Genomic DNA, 22,248 nt, shown 5'->3' with positions numbered 1-22,248 from the left:
AACGCCCCTTCTACTTCAGGATTGTGACAGATGTTTCGTTTCACCTTTTGTGTTTTAGAATTTCATAAAAATGTGTAAGCTAGTTTATTTATACCTTTAAATATTTTTAGAAGCAATCGGAACTGCCGTGGCAGTATGTACTATCTGAGACATAACTAAATGTTTAATCACAACAACTTTTCCGCACAATGTAAGTTTTCTCATTTTCCATAAATCCAAGGTATTCTTTCTTTTCTTTACTTTACTTTTCCAGTTTAAATTTTGAACGTCAAAAGAATTTTTACCTACATAAATACCAAGACATTTTATAGGGTCTTCGGTGAAATGTAAATCTTCAACTTCATCGTCATTTATATTTAGTTTCATAAGATTTGATTTGGTCCAGTTAATTTTTGGTCCCGCATGTGCTCCAAACAGTTCTACTTCTTTCATTATTTCTTTAACAAATTTAACAGATCTAGTAATAATCGTCGAATCGTCTGCATATTGAACGATACGTATATATTTAAAATCAGCTTGATCTTCATTGAAGTCTGGGACTTGGATTCCCTCTATTTTGGCGTTTTGTTTAATTCTTTTCCCTAAAACCTCTGCAATTATTATAAATAAAAATGGAGAAAGTGGGCAACCTTGCCTAACACCTCTTTATATTACAAATTTGTCGGATATCCAACCAAAATTTAAGACACGACCATGAGCACCATTATATAACGTTTCAATCCATCTTAAAAACGAATCTTTAAATTTAAGTTTCCGTAACAAGGAAAATAAAAAAAACATGACCAATGGTATCGAACGCTTTTTTGAAATCCAAGAACATCATAACAACTGGTTTGTTTGCAAAAAGACAATGATCAATAGTATCCTGAATTAGTCTGGTACATTCAGATGCAGAGCGGTTTTAAAAAAAAACAACAGCCTGATCCTGTGAAACAAGTTTACATATAACTTTCTGTAATCGTATTGAAAGAATGCGAGCTGCAAGTTTATAATCAATGTTTAGCAGCGAAATAGGTCGCCAATTATCTAAAACATTTTTGTTACCTTTCTTATATAAAAGAGTAAGGATAGCTTGCCTTTGTGAGCACGACAATTGTTGTTTGTCGTAACCCTCACTTCAATGCTTCCCAGCATTCATTCTCTGTGATTTTTCCCTCACATAAATATGCATCTTCTTCATTCAAAACATTTAAGTTGATATCAGATACGTATTCTTTAAATCCCTTATAGAGTTTACAATAAAATTCTCGTATACCTGTCAACATTTTCTGTTCATCTTTGATAATTTTCCCGTTACTTTCAAGACAATCTTTTTCTTTTGTTTTCCTTTTAGCTTTTTCAAGCTGAAGAAAATATCGTGTTGACTTTTCACCTAATTCAAGCCACCTCGCCCGAGATCTCACAAATGCACCTTTGCACTGATATTCATACCACTTGTCTATCTTTTGTCTCAAACACTTTATTCTATCTGTATCATATGCACATGAACCCTCATCTATTTTCTTACACAAGTTATCATATTCACTTTCCATATTAGCAATATATTAATTTTTTCTTGTATTAACATCAACTGTATATTTTGTACTAAATTCTTTAATTTTAATTTTAAACATTCCCCACCTTAGTTGTTTATCAAATTGACTACATTCAATATTAACCTTACGAATAATACGTTTAACATTTTCCTTAAACACTTCATCCTTCAGGATAGAATTATTCAGTTTCCAACAACCCTTTCCCCTACTTTGTGCAAATATTTTAAGTTTCATGGATACCCCGTTATGATCGCATTTCAACACTGGTTTTATGTCAATTGAATAAATATATGAAAAACGCTCTTTCGACATGAGCCAATAATCTAGTTTTGAGTAAATGTTCAGTGACAGCTGCCTCCACGTAAACTGTTTCCTCTCTGAAAACATTTTTCTCCACACATCTACTAAGTTATTAGTTTTCCGAAATTTAACAAAATTCTGTTTTGGTAAATATGCGTAGATCAGTACGAGCCGCATATAGCGGCGGGCTGAGTCGTTGATAAAATACTGCGTTTGCGCTGCTGGTCATAATACCCAACTAAACAAAAATAACAATCTGAACTGCACTGCCAGCTTGCTTTTGCTAAGTTCCACAACCACAAATAAAACTCAACTTCATCTCCCTTCAGCTCTAAGAACTTTTCGAAGACTTGGCAGGCCTGTGAATAAAAATAAGGAGAGAGAGTGAGTGAGAGAGAGAGAGAGAGAGAGAGAGAAGGGGAGGGGATTGGGGAGAAAGAAAGGGGAAAGAGAGAGACAAAATAATTTCAGATGACATATGATATACTTTTAAAATCACTGGTATGCATGGCACTGGTTTTTATATGTGTTGTTGTTTTGTCGTGTTCGTTGTGTCTGTTTTTTTTTTCTTTGTTCTTTTTCAAAGCAACCAGGGATATAGGCAATGTATGGTACATTGGTAACGGTTAGAGAGGGGTTTTCAGATGAACAATGCAAAATAAATCACATTTACATGTATGACAGTGACATTCACTTTATCTGAGAATTTCTTGGTAAGAATTGATTTACTGATTTTTCTTACGTTTTACAACAGATTTACATATAAACTATGTTGCATATTGCATGTTTATGAAATAGGTGTGTACAAATTATTGTTGACGTTTTGTATTATGGTGAAAATGAAACTCCAAGATTAATGTCTGCAAATTTGGCACATCAACTTAACAAAGCTTATCAAACATTTCTTTCCGGGAATAAGACGTGTTTTACAATGCAACTTCATTTGATTCTAACAAGTCTCTTTGCTCAGTTTGCTATTGCACATAATTTCTTCAGTTTCAAAACAATGTCATTTTGGGGCAAACTTAATAAATTCAACTAGTAAATGCACAAATCACCCGGTCTTTTCTTTGTTTGAATTTCAAAATGTTACTATCATTTTCTTATTTCAGATTGTTTCAGTGCTTCATGTGTCCTTACCAAAGAAAAGCCATGATCACGAAGTCTTTTACCAAGATCATGTCCAATTCCAGCCAAGGCTTCCACTGGTTTCATTCCCATGCGCTGAAATACAAAGTCTTGGTACACACGTGTTTGTGGTGGCGGCCTCCGTAGCATTGTCATCGGTCCGACATCGGGCAGAGATATAACGTTTGTGTACATCTGTGATGATGTTGGCTGCAGTGGCACTGAAACTTCCATCGGTTTGAAACCTAATGAATAGAGAGAAAAATATTCATAAGGCACAAGTAAATTGTTAAAATCTGATGTGAAAGAAGGAAAGTAGTTGTTTGACTAAAAGTTAGAAGAAAAAGACTTAATATACGTGTATACTGCCTTTGTTTTTCAAAGGAAATGTGAACATTATTTATTATTGTTTAATGTAAATGTTCACGAAATCAAAATAAAAACAAAATAAAAAAGTAACATGCTCAACATTAAACCAAAAGTTAGAGCCCTTGCAAGTGAAATTAAAGGGTAAAACATGTACACATAAAAATAAAAATATAAATAAATAGAGTATTTGAGATTGTAAGCAACCCCAGATTACTTTGTATGACTTATAGAACGGTCAAGTGTGAAGTCATCAATAAATTATTTTTAGAGCAAAACAAAAGTGATTTTTTATTGAAATAAATTCATTTAGATAGAAATATCTCAGCCAATACTTACAGGTAATTGATAACATTGATGGTGGCTGCAGTGGCACTGAAACTGCCATCGGTTTGACACCTAATGAATAGAGAGAAAAATATTCATAAGGCACAAGTAAATTGTTAAAATCTGATGTGAAAGAAGGAAAGTAGTTGTTTGACTAAAAGTTAGAAGAAAAAGACTTAATATACGTGTATACTGCCTTTGTTTTTCAAAGGAAATGTGAACATTATTTATTATTGTTTAATGTAAATGTTCACGAAATCAAAATAAAAACATAATAAAAAAGTAACATGCTCAACATTAAACCAAAAGTTAGAGCCCTTGCAAGTGAAATTAAAGGGTAAAACATGTACACATAAAAATAAAAATATAAATAAATAGAGTATTTGAGATTGTAAGCAACCCCAGATTACTTTGTATGACTTATAGAACGGTCAAGTGTGAAGTCATCAATAAATTATTTTTAGAGCAAAACAAAAGTGATTTTTTAATGTTTTGACTAATACATGGTGATAACAATTTTGCCGGGAAACCGCCTACTAATTGATATATTTGGTAAATTAGTTTATCTATTGGGATGTAAGAGATAAACGCACATGTTGCGCACGTGTGCGTAGTCCCATATACTTCTTTCTGTGTACAGTGCTTGTAACTTTACGAAGACTAGGCCACATTTCTTATCATGTTGATGATTCTAGAACCTTGCAGTACACACCAATTCTTATATGCTAAATGATCAACCTTTTCTGATCGATTCCACAACGTTTCTTTCACAATGCAATCGCATGACCATTACTGGTCTTTATCTTTAAGAAATGTCATCAACTTTCATTTTCTTAGTTATTATCTATAAGCTAAGAAAGATAACCAACAGACTCTTTCAAGACTTCACCAACAGCCCTTTTCAGGACAACACACCCTCAAGAAAGATTGCCGAGAGTTCTTTCAGGACTCCTCAATCCTCCCTCTCTCTCACACATGGTGCATCCGCAAGCTTACTGTATATCTACACTCACCATGCAAGCCGATACTTACAAGCAGCATCTAAGAACAGATTTGTTAAAAATAGGGTTGGTGTAGGAACACATTTGCAATGATTATATTTAGGGTGAATGCATGATTGAACATTTTCTTTGTATTAGGGAAACCAAAATTTCTGATTCGTTTGTAGTACAAAGCAAGTAGGAGGAATTTGTGCAAGATAATAAGTCATAGAGCTGTCAAATTGTTTTTGTTCAATGACACATTCATGAAATCCTAACCTTCCTTTGTTTTATTTGATTTTACTTAAACTTTATTTGTCTGCTTCTATTACAACTAACTTCACATCAGGGTGGACTTCCCTTTCAATAAAAGCAAAATAAAAATAAAGAAAAAGGGTCATGAGGTTTCCGAGAGTCCGAGCAAACTCTGATAAATATTAAGTTTACTTTTCATTAAATGTGAAAGTTGCAATCAAAGTGGGGTCTAGTCTACCCATCGGCATCAACAATTCTTGATTTACATAACAAACATCATCCATGACCATGGCCCTTGCTAGGCCACGTTAGTTGATAAATACAGATGGTCTACACAGGCGCAGCATCAAACATGTCGTTAAGGGATCATTCTCCAACAAGTGTTTGTTTTGACATAATATGGGAGTGGGAAAATAAAAGTGTAAAAACACGTTAATTTTACCTTTTTAAGGAGGTGGGCTCCCTCCCCTGGCGTCTAAAGAGGGAGGGGGGGGGGGGAGGGTGCGAGTTTTCAAATTTTTGGGAGCCCCCCCCAAAAAAAAAAAAAAAAAATGAGTGCTCACTACCTCTCCCTCCCCCCTCCTTCCCTCACTGAGCGATTTATCGGTCGGCTATTACGCCATTCTCAAGAATTGGGCCCCTCCCCTGCCTCCGCCTGGATCCGCTCCTGTGCAGGGGCCTTTTTTAAGGCCATTGATGTGGTCCAGGGGGCATTTAACTACAGTCAGATGAGCATCCAGGAGCCCGCCTTAGGGTCCTTGGTGGGGTCCAGGGGGCAGAGCCCCCGGAAGCTCAGGGTTTTTCATATTTTTTGTTTTAAATGATATTTCATTTCCTTCCTCATAATTTCACATAACAAGAAATTCACATAACAAGAAATTATCAAAATAAGCAATGTAAAACAAGATCTTTGATACAAGACATTTCATGAGTTACATCAATCAATGAACATAGAGAAAAAAAAGAAAAAAAAGTATTGCATGTAACAGTGTATAATCAAAATAAGAGTAGAGGAAAGTTTAAAGTTACATATTACCATCCTGTCACAACACTCTCACACCAACAAACTCATAACACCCCCCCCCCTCTAGCCCACTCACACCACACCCCATTTCACACACATAAACACACATACAAACACAAACACACTGCATGCAACCTGTTCCGGAAATTTCCTTCCTCATAAAATTCACATTACAAAAGAATTATCACAGTATGTAATACAAAGATCTACGTACGATACAAAAACATTTCATGAATGTAACATTTGCATAAGAACTATTTGCATATCTATCGTTGATGACAAATGCATAAACAGCTGAAATGTGAACCGTATCGACACACCATAACAATAATTGGTATTGGAACGGAAATAAGATAGTTCTGAGAAATGCATATCTGTTTCGATACCTAGTGAATGTAATACATTACTTTGCATCATACGTCTGACTATACTTCGAATCTTAAAGATTTCTTCTGTTTGATAGATTAAGATTTGCATAAGAATGATAATTATTCTGTTGAAAAACATGAGGCAAAGGCGAGCATCAGATTGAAATATCTTGCAAAGCATACCTTTTCCATATGCACAATGTAAAAGTAACTGAAGCATAGCACTCGTCAGGCTAATGAATATGATACAGATAGCGTAAAGTTGGAAGGCCTCAACTGCATACTGATGTGATATTTGCATCAAAGACAATGATGGCCTATACAAAGAAACTAGGGCGCCTTTCAAGAAATTTATGGGCGGACAAAGAAGTGAACTCCCATTGACTTCTATCGTTTGAGAATGTTTACAGCTCATACAGCCCATGGGATGCACGTAACCAAATTGGAAAAGGACGCGAAGGAGCATCATTGAAAATAATTATGTGTAACATGTTTTTGTCAAATATCATTAGCAATTGAAGCACAACAAACATGTTATGACCCAAACTGGCATTTAGGCCCGACAAAGATGGCGCTAGATCGAAAATACACTTGATATAAACCTCTGATGAGAACAAACATGTATTTGTACAATCCCCTACCATGATTACGTCTGTGAGTCCGTAAACAAAAAGACAATTTTCATCGAAGTAAATATCTTTGACTTGATAAAATAAGTGTTCATTTTAAATACTCCCCAAGTAGTCATATATATATATAGATATATATATATATATATATAAGGTACATGCCCAAGTAGTGTATAATTTAAAGACGTTGGCTGCACAGCAACACACCCACACTGCATGCAACCTGTTCCGGAAATTTCCTTCCTCATAAAATTCACATTACAAAAGAATTATCACAGTATGTAATACAAAGATCTACGTACAATACAAAAACATTTCATGGATTACAATGAACATAGACAAATCTCAGATCGTACATGTTTATACATTTGCTTTTTGGAAGTATTTTAGTAATATTTAAGTATTCCGTATCTATTTACGTTATATATTTTAAGATATCCGTGATATTTCTTATCATATCAATCTTTTCATTAATACATTATCAAATAAAGTATACAATGAACTTTGCGATGTATATCGACAGTTTGCCACTAACAAACACGTCGATCAAGGTCTAAAACTATCGAAAACTTTCATAAGAGCAGATAACAATTTCACATACTCACCGTAAAAAATAGTTTGAAATGAAAAGGCCTACAATAGCTATAAATGTGAATTTTCTGCATAATCTTTTCAATAAAATCATACCTAATATAATTTATGTGCGAAGATTAAAAATGACATATCTCTAATGCATTTTTAAATATTTTAGAAAAAAATGTTCTTAAAGAATTATTAAAAAGACCGAAATTACCATTCCTGAACCGCCTGAAAGGTAACTTTTAACCCATTTTAAAATCCGGAAACAAAGTTAATAGTCTAAGTAGTGACATCCTTTTTCCGGACATATCCTTACCAAATTTCCCAAACAGCCTTTTTGGCAAAATGACAACTGACTATGATGCCAAAGAGGAAGTCTCTTTCTTCGTTTTTCATGTCATGTTTATGTAAATGTGCCTAGCATCCTCATAATGAATTTATTCAAGTTAAATTTGCTGCTATAGTCATAGAATAATCTATGCTATTGTTTGATGTGATAATGAATTGATGGTTGATTTAAAGATGTATAGACCGTTATTATGATTGTGTATATCACACACCATAATCCCACAGTGAAAACATTGGTATTATTGTTTTCCATACTACAATGGAATGCACAGGGACTACTAGGGCATGGAAAAGAACTGATGAATTACTTGAATACACACAAGGATTATTATGAATTGATATGTATACAAGAAACATGGTTTCAGGGAAATAGAATTCTTCAAGTTTCCTGAATACTCATGTCTCCCAAGACTCACTATCTTGCGCATACAGATGCCCTTACTACTTTGGGGTCCACTGGACCTAGGTTTTGGAATTCCCTTGAACCAAGAATAGCGCAATCGGTCAGTATTTATGTATTTAAGCGCAAACTGAAGTTACTGTATTTGAGTCGATATCGTCTAGATTTATAGTTGTGATCAATATTTAAGAAAACTTTTTGCTATATAGGTCAGCATAATTCTACTCCCGTTTCTCACATCTATTCATATGTCTGTCTTGTTTAGTTTTTGTCTGTGTTTTAGTCCTGTTGCTCGTAGTATATTCCTGTTCCTGTTGTTTATAGCCATTATTTAGTAGTAAGTAGATTTTATTGTACTTATTTATGTTAAATATTTTCTCAGTTGTTTAGTTTAGTTTTGTGAGCATTTAAATGTACGCATTATTTTTTATTTGACGAGTTTGTTCTTTTAGGACATACTCTTAAACTACTCATGAGGGACCTTAAATCCACAAGCCTTGCTTTCAACCAAGGTCACCTCATCTTTCTATTGTAACGCCATATTCTGTTCACTCCTTTATATTCATGTCATATTTATAATGTGTGTTATGAAAGAAAGATAAATAAAACTTGAAACTTGAAATAGGGAAAATCAGGCGAGAGGAGGATGTGCGATATACGTTCATAATATAATAAAGTATGAAGGTCTAATGAATGATGTAAATTTCAAAATACAGGAAGTAAATAAACATGCACATTTTAACTTTTACAATCCTTGTTAAAAAATTAAATGAATATACTATGAAAGTGCTATTAAAAAAATGTTAATAAAAATGTTAAAGTTATTATTAGGGTGATCACACTGCCTGTGCACACAGTCTGCCCCGCGAATACACACACACACACACACACACACACACACAACAGCAGTCAGTTGGTAGAAATAGCAATTTTTGTAAATTTATTTAAAAAAAAACTTAACAATATTTTTGAATTTTTATTTCACATATATTTCAAGCATACCTTGAATTACAATTCTGTGTAGTTTCATTGTTTTAGGCAAGTGGGAAATATGTTAAATGATTTAATTAGAATATTGTCTTTTCAGCCATTGTGTGACATGGCCCGCTGAGCGCCCATTGACTCGCGCTGCTATTCTGCGTGGTGAAAATGCACCTCAATGTATAAAACTCCCCTACACAAAATGCAAAATCCTCATGTGTTTCACTCATTTAATCAATTTGTTGTTTACACTCAATGTAGCCACAACTGTACTGGGGTCGCCAAATGTTTTTTTCACTCTGAAATTTAGTCCCTGTGGAATGTTATGGCCTGAAGAATGGCTTCTCGGAAAATCGTCATAAATCCTCAAATCTGACATTTTTTAAAAAGAAAAATATACTGTGATGTAGCTGAAAGTCTGCAAATTCTTATCATTTGATCGGTTTTTTCTGAATAATTTGTGAAACACATGAGGAAATAGCTGTGACGGTGAACCAAGTAATTTCCATCGCCATATTTTAATTTTTATTGGCATTGCAAAAATATTTCGAATTTAATGATAATATTTGGTGTAAATATGATCTATAAATATATGATTTAAAAAATGCCAACAAAATGAACTTTTTCATATCTGCAGATTCGCAAAAATGGCAAACATTACTTTTTTTGTTAGCTTCTGTTTACAAAACGGTAATAGATATATGAATTTTCTTTTTTGCATTTTTTACCACAAACAGGGGCGGCGATTTCTTTTCATGACCGGGGGGGACGAAGAGCGAGGAACGGGTGAGCAGTGGCGTATAATGAGCAAAAACGTTTTTTTTTTTTTTTTTTGGGGGGGGGGGGGGGGGAGAAAAAATAATCGCATCACCCCCACTCTAGAATGGAACATGCAGGCCCCGCGGAACGTTTTTCAAAGTGGGGGGGGGGGGGGGGGGGGACTAAGTATTTTCGATCAGGTAGAGCAAAGCAAGTGGAGCGTAAATTCCCGTATGGTCCAGGGGCTTGGCCCCGGCGGGTGTCAAGGGGCGTAGCCCCATGAAGCTCAGGGATTTTAGGCATAACGGTCAGATGAGCACCAAGGGGCCCGCCTTAAAGCCCCTGGTGGGGTCCAAGGGGCAGAGCCCCCGGAAGCTCAAGGTTTTAGGCATTTAATTACGGTCAGATGAGCAACCAGGGGCCAGCCTTAGGGCCCTTGGTGGAGTCCAGGGGGCAGAGCCCCCGGAAGCTCAGCGAAAAACCTCTCATTTTAGCAACATTTGTAAATCACTGGTATCGAGTTAGCAATAAATCAAGTTTGAATTGTATTAGGGTGAACTACCCCAACCCCCCATCATTACGCCACCGCCAGGGAGCATAGTGAACGAAAGGGGTGAGGTGACGGAAGTGACTACCCCCCCCCGCAGGTTTTTAAAATTTTTGTTCTATTAACAAATTATTTAAAAAAGCAATATACTTTTTTCAGACTTCACTTTTCTAGAATATTTACTGTACACTTTGAAGAATATTATGCGAGGAGCGTAGCTCCCGAGCGAGAAGATTTGTGCATCCTTATTTGTCTAAACGCTGCACTTTTAGGCCCTCCAGAGCCTAAAAGTTTGTTGCAGTCTTTAGTCAGTATTTACTATACACTTATTTTTTTCTCATTTTTTCAATTTTTCAGGGGGGGACGATCCCCCCCTAAACAAATTGAGGGGGGACGTGTCCCCCCCCGTCCCCCCCGGGATCGCCGCCCCTGACCACAAAGATGATATATTAGTGTCTGATAATTAAATTTATTATTTGTGTCCGAGAAAGTGATGAATTAAGTTGTCAACTTTGTCGAATTTTACCTAATTTGCCAATTCGACCATTTCTGGCAGGTTTCTTCGGTAATTTTGCGATTTCAAAAAAATGGTATAAAATCGCCACGCATTGACCGATTTCAATTCATTTTTTTTGTTGAAGCTTTCATAAAGCTTGATCATTTGCAATCATCAAATAACATGTGTTTGTTGTACTTATTTTTGGTGCTCTATACCGATTTTAATAACGCTCATGGTACCGTAAGGGGAAGTGATAAAACAGATAAGAATGGACAATTGATATAACAATTAGTGAATGATAATAATCTATCTATTTGGAATGATGGCGAAGGAACCAGATTGGATCCAAGAACAGGAAAACTGTCATGTTTAGATATATATGTATAACCACTCCCTCACTGGATGCGGCCGTCATTGTTGGTCAAACAGTTTTTGAGCGTCAAGTAACGCCTGGCTGGAATGCTCCCCAGGGAGTGGAGATTGTGCACATAGTGTGTGCGGGCAAGCACTGAATCAGATGACCGGGGTAATAGTATATTTGTAAAGCGCTTAGAGACATTTGTATTAAGCGCTATATAAAAGCTAAATATTATTATTATTATTATTATGTATAAGTACACGGAGAGTCAGGGAAAGCCTTTTAGGAAGTGATCACTTCCCAGAAGTGTCCAAACAACTTTAAACGGGAAAAGTTCGGAATATAGAGATAATTCATTAAGAAGTGCAGAAGAATGTATCTCCTTTAAACATATTTATTTGAAAAAAAATGCTAAGAAATGTGAAGCGAAGATTAAAAATGAACTCGTACTTATAAATAATGATATATAGAAAATATATGATAATTTCATGAAATATTTAAAACTATGTATAAAAGAAACTGTACCGAAAAGGAGAAATGTTTTAAAAATCCGGTGCCTTGGTGGACCAAAGAGTGCATAGAGATAATCAAAGAAATACAATGTGTAAAAAGTCACGGAATAAATAACTTTTGAAAAGGTAGATGAGTACTTAGAAAAGAAAGCAGAAGCACAGCGTGTGCTTCGTCAAACAGAACGAAACAACCAGCGGGCATTTTGCACGAAGCTCTGGGCTTGTATAAAACGGTTGAATGGTGTACCAGTAACAAAAACAAAAATATGTCAACATTGGTTTAAAATAGTAAAGATAAAGTGTCCAGATAATGTGTAGCAAATGCCTTTGGAAATAACTTTCAATCAATAGGAATAGAAGACAGATATACAAATAAGAAATTAAATGCACCACACAATGACTTTCATATTCTGAATGTTGAACATGTTATAAATTAATCTTTTTTTAAATAACAGAATTGGAAAAGGAAGTAAATCACGGAAATAGACTGCCCCAGGTAAAAATAAAATACCTTACGTTGTGTATGAAAGTCTGCACAAAAGTAATCAAGGAAATCATGTTGAATATCATTGACTACTATGGGAAACCTGAAAATTTACCAATTCAACTGAAGCTTTTGGATAAGCCCGCATAATAGTGGACGAAAAATTGATACAGAGGCATATGCATTGTGTGTATATATACATGTATATATATATATATATATATATATATATAATATAAATGCATATTTATATATATGTGTAGGCTATGTGTTAATGTCTATATAGATATATAACAAATAATCCGCACTGTAAAGTAACACTAACCAAGCCCACGAATGTTTTGCTTACATTTTGTCTTATTATATTTTCATATTTTGATTTTGAATATGAACCCTTCGGAACACTTAGGTACACAAACGCCCCCTAGCCTAAACCTGAGTTACCAAGGCCCGCCGAAAAGTCAGCGTAAAGTAACTCGCTGAGTGGTAAGATGGCATCGTTGCTTACATGATGGACAATGGATTTGAAATTAATGACGCATAATGTAAATGGATTAGGGGACTTTAAGACTAGGAAGCGATACTTCAATTTCCTGTTAAGTTAAAAAAGGATTTAATTTTATTATAGGAAACACATTCCACCGAAAGGGACGAAATCTTGTGGAGAAATCAAATCAGATCAAACATAATATTCAGCCACGGAACATCCATGAGCAGAGGAGTGTGTATAATATTGAGAAGAACTTCGGACATTAAAGTGACTTGGTAACCTTGTTGAAGGTTGATGAAAAAAATTGCATAATTTGTGTATATAATGTTACTTACTATATTCCTTCTACTGTACTAACCCTCTGACATTCAAAAATCCTGACAAAAATTCTCAAACTACGAAGATATCTATGATTTTCTTTGAAAAGGTCGATGTATGACACCCTCTAACGGTGATTAACAGTAAATTCTCCCAACCATTTTTGAATTTTCCCAACCGTTTTTCCATGAAAAAAAGACATAAAACAGACTATAAAAAATCTGTCAACACTTAAATGTCTGGAATGGAATGTAGAGCCATTTTATTGCTTTGTGATGATTTCCATTCACCTGAAATGTAATTAAATTGTAATAATATAGTTGGGAGAATTAAGGAATCGATCAGATCAGTTTTCCCCTATTTGTACCATGAATAATGGTCCGTTTTCACTCACATGTTTAGATTATCTTTAATTGTACATCTAGCATTATAGTCACTACCTTAGCACCACTATCTCTCATCTGAACAATGTTACCAAGTCCCTTTAAACTTATTGACTCAGTCAAAGATAAAGTAGGACGTTTGTTTTGTATCAAAGTTGAAATATACAAAAAATCTTTTGTTATAGCCAATATTTATGCACCCAACAATGAAAAAGAGCATGTAGAGTTTTTTAATGGTTTTAATTCAATACTGCAAGAATTTAATAATGAAGATCATACATGTATAATAGGTGGTGATTTTAACTTTATTCAGGATTTGGCCATGGATAGAAAAGAGGGTGCTATGAAACCAAACAACTAACAGATTCACTTGGAGGAGTATGTCCAATCAAGACTAGACTTCTGGCTAATCACAGAAACTTTGCAAACTGACGTAGTGGAAAATGATATATTTCCATGTGTGTTGTCAGACCATAATTATGTTACATTGCACTTACATGTTAAGGAACAGAGAATGGGGCCTTCATACTGGAAATTCAAGAACAGTTTATTTAACAATGAGGAGTTTGTTGAGGCTCTTAGTGACAATGTCCCTTTATAGGTTGATGAATATGAACATAAACATGACAACAAAATGCTGTGGGACTGGCTAAAATATAAAATACGAGAGTTTACTATCACAATTTCAAAAAAGAAAAAATGTGAAAAGGAAAAGTTGGGACAAGAGCTAGAGGAAGAGCTAAAAAAAAAAATGAAATGGAAGTGGACAGTTTGAAAGAAGAAACTTTAATTAAAAAGAAGCAAATTGAAGAGGAATTACATAACAGTTATGACTATTTTGCGGATGGGGCACATCTGAAGTCAAGGTGCACTTGGTAAGAAAAGGGTGAGAAAAGTAACAAGTATTTTTTATCATTAGAGAAAAGCCTGGCTGAAAATACATGTATTTACGTGTTGGATACAAAGGATGGGCTTATTCGAAAACAAGCAAACATCTAAATGCTTATCAAAGAATGCTTTCAAACATTTTTTGAGAATAGAGATATGGAATATCAAGAGGATTGTATGGAATATATTTGTCAAAGTAGACTTGAGCAGTTAACAGAGTCAAAGAAGGCCTCGTGTGAAGGTTGCATATCATGCAATGAGGCAAAAGAGGACCTGATCAAAATGACAAAAAATAAAACTCCAAGAAATGATGGCATCACAGTAGAGTTTTATGAGGTACTTGATTTGGCCTTTGGTTTCAAAATATATGATTGATTCTTTTAATGCTTCATACAATGACGAGTGCATGTCAGTTTCACCAAGGCAGGGAGTAATAACATTAATTCCTAAGACCAACTAGGACAAACTTAAACTTGGTAACTGGCGACCAATCACTCTGGTAAATGTTGACGCAAAAATCCTTTCTAAATATTTGGCCAAAAGGATATCTAAAGTGATAGAAATTTTGATCAACAGTCAACAGACTGCTTTTGTTAAAGGGAGATATATTGGAGAAGGGATTCTATTAATATCAGATCTCATGTTTTATGCAGAAAAAGAGGATTTACAAGGTATAATAATGGCATTGGATCTCCCCAAGTCATTCGATTCATTTAGCCATTCATTTATTTTCCATTGTATAGAAGCCTATAACTTTGGGCCCTCACAAATACAGTGGGTTAAAATTCTATATAAAGATACCAGTAGCTGTGTTCTGTTAAATGGGTTCACTACATGTTACTTCAAAGTTAGCAGAGGAGTAAGGCAGGGTGATCCTCTTGCACCTCTGTTATTCATTTTGGGATTGGAAGTATATTTGAATAGAGTAAGAAATAATGGCAATATTGTGGGTTTTGAAGTGGGGAGAAAGGAAATAAAATACACAGCTTATGCTAATGACATAACATGTTTTTGCAAAAGTAATGAGTCCCTAAAAATTGTATTTTCAGAGCTTGAGGAATTTTCAAAAATGTCTGGTCTTTTTATAAATAAATCTAAAATTGAAGGCACGTGGATCGGTAAGAATAGGCATCAAGGTGAAAAAGACAGTGCTTATACATGGCCAGAGAAGGGAATAACAGTTCTGGGCATATATTTCTCATATGACTTTGAAGAAGCAAGGAAAATAAACTTTGAAACTCGAATTAAAGAAATGAGAAATATACTTGCTAAATGGAAAAACAGAGGACTAACATTGATTGGCAAAACACAAATCTTAAAAACTTTATAATGTCCAAAGTAATTTATCTCTTGTCCTACATTTCATTGCCCACTGACCTTGTCAAAGAAATTGAGAAGCACATGTTTTCATTTATGTGGAACGGTCCGGACAAAATCTCAAGAGCAACTATGTATGCTGATTACTCAGAAAGGGGACTGAAATTCCCAAATATTCAATGTATGATAAATACTCAGCTGGTAACATTGGTTCAACGATATTTTCACAAATCGGATCACAGCTGGACTATTCCTTTTGAGAAGTTCTTAAGGTTATATGGTGGTAAATCTATTTTTGTCAGTAATTATGCAAATAAGAAACTACCAAAAATGGAGGATATTCCTCCATTTTATGTTGCCTTATTGAAAGCATGGTTAAAACAGATATTCATTGTGAATTCGTTACTAACGATATAAGTCAGGTCAGAATACCGAAGCAGAGTGTCTGGAATAATAAGTTCATTCTGGTTGATAAAAGGTCAGTATACTGCAGAGCTTTACATGAGGCAGGGCTTTGTAATATATACCAATTACAATTGAAAAATTCTCCATTTTGATATTTGGAATGAAAAAGGTGTTTCAAACAAATATTTTTTACAATACATGGCAATAGTAAACTCTGTGAAAAAAAGAGTGGAAGTGTGAATTTGTTCCCTTAGTATTCGAAAAAAAATGAATAGAGAAAGTGGAGAGCACTCACAATTAGATTTCCTGATATCTGAACTATATAAACTCAAATCGAAAATAGTGTACAAGGGTTTTCTTTCTGAAGTAATAGCAAGACTAGTTTGTGAACAGATATTCTCTAGCGCCTATGATATTCAAGAAAAGGACTGGTCACAAATCTATATTTTACCTTTCAATTGCACAATTGAAGTAAAAATGAGAGTTTTCCAATTAAAACTGTCACATAACATACTTTATACTAATAACAGATTGTATAATATGAAATTAGTTGAGTCAGAGATGTGTACCTTTTGTAATTCAACTTTAGAAACACCTGTTCATTTATTTTATGACTGTGATGTTGCTTCTAAGCTTAGACAGGAACTTGTTGATAATATTGGCACGAAATTTAAAGTTAAGTTTGAAGATCTCAGTAAGAAAAGAATAATGTTTGGATTCATCAAAGATTGGAAAGGGCCCAATATGATGCTATTGAATCACTTGTTGCTAATGTTTAAAAGATATATTTATATCCAAAAACGCAAAAGCGCAAAACCATGTTTAAGTGGGCTAATGTCTTTTATCAGTAACACGAAATACATAGATCTTAACATTGCAAAACAGAAAAAGATTGAAGGAATGCACTATAAGAAATGGTCCCATGTGGAAGAAGTATTTTTATTTTAATCCTATGATATACACTTTAGAAAAGAAAATGTTACCCACTATTTCTGTATTGTTTGACGTTTTTCATCTGTTCTTACCTTTTGTAATTATTGTGCCGTGATTTTTATGATTATTTTTTATCATGATGTATGTACGAATTACTTGATAAATACAAGTTTTAAAAGATATTTTTTAAAATAAAAAATGGCATCGTTTAGACAAGGGGATGACTAGCGCTATGTGTAAATGGGTGGGGAGCGTGGTCAATGCAGTGAGTTGCACAAAACTATTTCGAAATAGATAACTGATTAAAAACGAGAACAAAAATAGAATTATCTGATATACTAACGAGAAATATATTAACATGACGTCAAGTATTTTCGCGACAATAGTCATAATTGACTAATCGCCATTGAGCCAAAACAGAAGAAGAAGAAGAATAATTGACTTACATAAACCACGTATTCCGTTTGACTCAAATGCACGTTGTCCACGTGGAAGGTCCCTCTTTGCTGTTGATATTGCGGATCTGGAATGAATTAAAAGGCAGACACGTTAGTAAAATTGATACACATCTATAGTCATGATAACACGGTAGAAATTGCTTCACAATAGTAAGACTCAGTCCCAGCTATAGTCATAATAACTGGGTAGATCTTCCTTCATGATTATTACACTAGAAAATTGTCACTCTGATGAAACATCGATCCGTTGGCAACATTTATTCATGAGCTTGATACGTGGTACTTGGTTGAGTTATCCCTTTGTAAGCTCACTAAGGAAGGTTTACTGGGATGGGTAGGTGAAGCGAGTAACTGCAAGGAGTGCCATGAAGTGCATAGATGGTGTGTGGACAAAGCTCTTCTCAATTTACAGCACAATAATTGTAAGTACAGTGCAAGTAAAAACCATGCTATGATAACTTTGAAAGACAATCCTACCAATTCTCTTTGAAAGCCTGCTAATTAAAGCCAATTGTCATCCTAAAAGGGTTCGAAACAAACTGAAAACATTGATTTTAAGAAGCCGGAGAAACAAATCGTGTCGTTGTTGATAGAAGTCTCACTGTGAAATAACGAGCATTTAGTTCCTGGTTTGAGAAAAACAAATCCTACAGGCTACATGGTAATGAACCAAGCACAGGCAAACTGGATTCAACTGGATTCAAGCTGGATTCAAGCTGGGATCTGCTTTTTCAGTTTAGTTCACTACTTAAAAAGGAGTTGAGCAAATTTTGTCTGAATCGATTTAAACAAAAATTATAACATTTTTACTTGTTCATTTTTGCTAAACTAGCACATTAGTGAGTAATTAACGAAAAACCACAATAAAAACTATGACGTCATTAATCATGTAATACATTACGATGTAGATGATAAGATAGTAATCGGCAATAAAACGGGCTTTGACCAATCACGTATAGGATAAATTGGATTGCAGAACCAAAACATCGGTCAAGTTAATTTGCGTTGGGCAAACAAAAACAACACAAATATAAAAGTAACAAAACTACAACAAGGAAATAGAAAATAATCAAGCCTGAATTATGTTTGTTTTTAAATTGGTATGTAATATTGATTAACCTTTTGTTAAAGATCGAGACTAATCAATTCTAATTACCTCCTATTTAACTCCATATCTATTAATACAACATTCATTCATCAAAATATGCGTGTTTAATTTGTTTGGTCATGAACTGGGATGATGTAATAGACGTAACTTATCATATTCATATAAATCAAAACATATAGTGATTTCTATGAGCTTGTCACATTTTGTTATCACTATGCTCGTATCAAAACGGTAATGCAGCATTAATCTCAATAGCACTACAGCGGGTGTATATTTTATCGCATATAATCGTAGTAGTATGGTGGCCCTGAAGGGACATCGCGAATAGACTAAATCGTGAAAAATATGCGATAAAATTCACGATATCGTCAATTTTATCGCATATTTTTCACAAAGAAATTCACGAAATTGACGATATCGTGAACTTTATCGTGAACTTTTCACGATGAAATTGACGATATCGTGAATTTTATCGTGAAAAGTTCACGATATAAAGTTCACGATATCGTCAATTTTATCGTGTACTCTATCGTGTACTCTATCGTGTACTCTCCTGACGGGCGCTTCGTAAACAAAACCAGCCCCAGCTGGGGGAGACAGAGAGAAGGAAAAAAGGGAAAGGGAAAGAGAAGATAAAAGGAAAGAAAGAATAATAAGAAGAAAAGAGGGAAACGGGGGGGGGGGCGAAGGGCTCTTGCCTCCTCCTCACTCCCCCCCCCCGCCAAAAAATAAATAAGGAGAGAGAGAAGGGAAAGGGAAAGGGAAAGAAAATATAAAAGGAAAGAAAGAAGAGGAAGAAGGAAAGAGGGAAACGGGGGAAGGGCGAAAGGCTCTTACCTCCCCCCCCCCCCCGCCAAAAAAATAAATAAGAGAGAGAGAGAGAGAGAGAAGGGAAAGGGAAAGAAAGAAGAGGAATAAGAGGGAAACAGGGGAAGGGCGAAGGGCTCTTGCCTCCTCCCCCCCCCCCCGCCAAAAATAAATAAGAGAGAGAAGGGAAAGGGAAAGAAAATATAAAAGGAAAGAAAGAAGAGGAATAAGAAGGAAAGAGGGAAACGGGGGAAGGGCGAAGGGCTTTTGCCTCCTCCCTCCCCACCCCCGCCAAAAAAATAAATAAGAGATAGAGAGAGAAGGGAAAGGGAAAGGGAAAGAGAAGATAAAAGGAAAGAAAGAAGAGGAAGAAGAAGAAGAAAAGAGGGAAACGGGGGCGAAGGGCTCTTGCATCCCCCCGCCCAAAAAATAAATAAGAGAGAGAGAGAGAGAGAGAAGGGAAAGGGAAAGAGAATAAAAAAGGAAAGGAAGAAGAATAAGAAGAAAAGAGGGGCTCTTGCCTCCTCCCCCCCTCCCGCGCCGACAAATAAATAGGAGAGAGAGAGATAGATAGAGAGAAGGGAAAGGGAAAGGGAAAGAAAATATAAAAGGAAAGAAAGAAGAAGAAGACGGAAAGAGGGAAACGGGGGAAGGGCGAAAGGCTCTCACCTCCCCCTCCCCCCTCCCGCCATAAAGGGAAAGAGAAGGGAGAGGGAAAGAAAATATAAAAGGAAAGAAAGAAGAGGAAAAAGAATAAGAAAAGAGGGAAACAGGGGCGAAGGGCTCTTGCCTCCTTTTTTTTCTTTCTTTTCCTTTCTTTCCTATTCTCCCTCTTTTTCGTTTTTCTCTTTCTTTCTTCTCTTTCCCTTTCCTTCTCTCTCTCTCTCTCTTATTTATTTTTTGGCGGGACGAGGCAAAAGCCCTTTGCCCCCGTTTCCCTCTTTTCTTCTTCTTCCTCTTCTTTCTTTCCTTTTATCTTCTCTTTCCCTTTCCCTTTCCCTTCTCTCTCTCTCTCTAATTTATTTTTTGGCGGGGGCGGGGGGGGGGGGGGGAGGGGGGGGGCAAGAGTCCTTCGTCCTTCCCCCGTTTTCCTCTTTTCTTCTTCTTCCTCTTCTTTCTTTCCTTTTATCTTCTCTTTCCCTTTCCCTTTCCTTTCTCTCTCTCTCTCTGATTTATTTTTTGGCGGGGAGGGGGGGGGGGGGGGGGAGTGAGGAGGAGGCAAGAGCCCTTCGCCCCCCGTTTCCCTCTTTTCTTCTTATTATTCTTTCTTTCCTTTTATCTTCTCTTTCCCTTTCCCTTTTTTCCTTCTCTCTGTCTCCCCCAGCTAGGGCTGGTTTTGTTTACGAAGCGCCCGTCAGGAGAGTACACGATAGAGTACACGATAGAGTACACGATAAAATTGACGATATCGTGAACTTTATATCGTGAACTTTTCACGATAAAATTCACGATATCGTCAATTTCATCGTGAAAAGTTCACGATAAAGTTCACGATATTGTCAATTTCGTGAATTTCTTCGTGAAAAATATGCGATAAAATTGACGATATCGTGAATTTTATCGCATATTTTTCACGATTTAGTCTATTCGCGATGTCCCTTCAGGGCCACCATATAGTAGGTCAATGGTATCACGTGCACCAGCGTTCTGTTACACGCATGAGTGTAGTGATCATTGGTGTTCTTCTGAGTGGCTGCCATTTTGTTCCTGATGACTACGGCGTTTTGTGAGCCGTAAACTGCAAAGATTGTTCACAAATTTCTTGTTAGTGAGCCATATTTGTCCAAACGACCATCAGGATTCGGAATTTTGCATATTTTAAAAGTAATTAAAAGATGTTTATTGCGTTGTGCCCCGTACCACCTGTTGAACCAAAAATCGTGGGTTTGAATCCAACCAAGGCAGATAACTAAAGCCTGCCTGCCGCGAGTGTTAAAGGTAATACAATAAGTTTTGGTTTGGGGTCATGAATTTGGTTTAAATGAACTTATTGTAAGCATATGAGATCCTACAATATTCAGTCATCGTTGTCGCGGTTAAAATCGAGTCCAAAGTGATGAAATTGTAAATAATAAATCTTTATGTTGTATAGCTCCCTCTCAAGGTCAAGAATTAATTAAGCTTTAAAAAACAATGTTTCTTGATTACAATCGACCGATTTGCTATTCCCGTGTGGGAATTATATATCACAACTACATATTCTGAGATTTGTATGGTCGCAGCTACCATGGAATGGCATTATAGGCGCTATTTTATTTATTTTGTATTTACCGGGAGCACCGGTAAATTTTATTATTCAAATTTCTCGAAAGCAGAAGTGTTTTAGAGGCTAATTTTTTAGTGCTGATAATACATATATCAACATTTTAAAGAATTACTACCCATCCAGTTTTCATAATATCCCAAAACTTTGTATTACCTTTAACGTGCCCAACACGCAACAAAATATGTACTATACTGTCTTAATGATAATAATAAACTAAACACAAATCTGTAGTTTTTTTAGTATCGAATCAAAATTGAGTTTTTTATGTTGATATTTATCATAAGTTCTGAGCTTTTTCGGATGTAGTCATAGGGTAGGTGCAGGGAATTGGAGAACGCAGGGAATTGGAGACCACCAAGCTTGAACCCATCACTGTCTGTCCGTGTTGGCTCCAATATTGCTATAGCGCCATTTTTGGCCTTTCAAGATGCTATGTCCCTTTTGCAGCCAACCTCAAATTCTGTAGAACTTTGCAGGAATTTCGAATATGTAATGT

The 22,248-nt window shown here is 35.6% G+C and overlaps 1 long non-coding RNA gene across 2 annotated transcripts in view; it reads right to left on the bottom strand.

The window, feature by feature from the left end:
• Nucleotides 1-264: 264 nt before the first annotated feature.
• The window catches only part of LOC105439586, a 33,744-nt gene continuing 11,760 nt past the window's right edge, over nucleotides 265-22,248 (bottom strand). The window contains exons 1-5 of one of the 2 annotated variants that reach the window (XR_004065031.1): nucleotides 18,049-18,179; nucleotides 17,560-17,636; nucleotides 3,669-3,728; nucleotides 2,976-3,208; nucleotides 265-2,194 (exon numbers count right to left, since the gene is read on the bottom strand). This is a non-coding gene — a long non-coding RNA (uncharacterized LOC105439586). Of the gene's footprint in view, nucleotides 2,195-2,975; nucleotides 3,209-3,668; nucleotides 3,729-17,559; nucleotides 17,637-18,048; nucleotides 18,180-22,248 lie in introns of those variants that run through there. The other variant, XR_004065030.1, reaches the window with a different exon arrangement.

The sequence above is a fragment of the Strongylocentrotus purpuratus genome, unplaced genomic scaffold (assembly GCF_000002235.5).
Source record: "Strongylocentrotus purpuratus isolate Spur 01 unplaced genomic scaffold, Spur_5.0 spur5_scaffold_19, whole genome shotgun sequence".
Lineage (NCBI taxonomy): Eukaryota > Metazoa > Echinodermata > Echinoidea > Camarodonta > Strongylocentrotidae > Strongylocentrotus > Strongylocentrotus purpuratus.
Note: the sequence above shows the minus strand (reverse complement) of the source record. Positions and strands in the feature narration are given on the sequence as shown.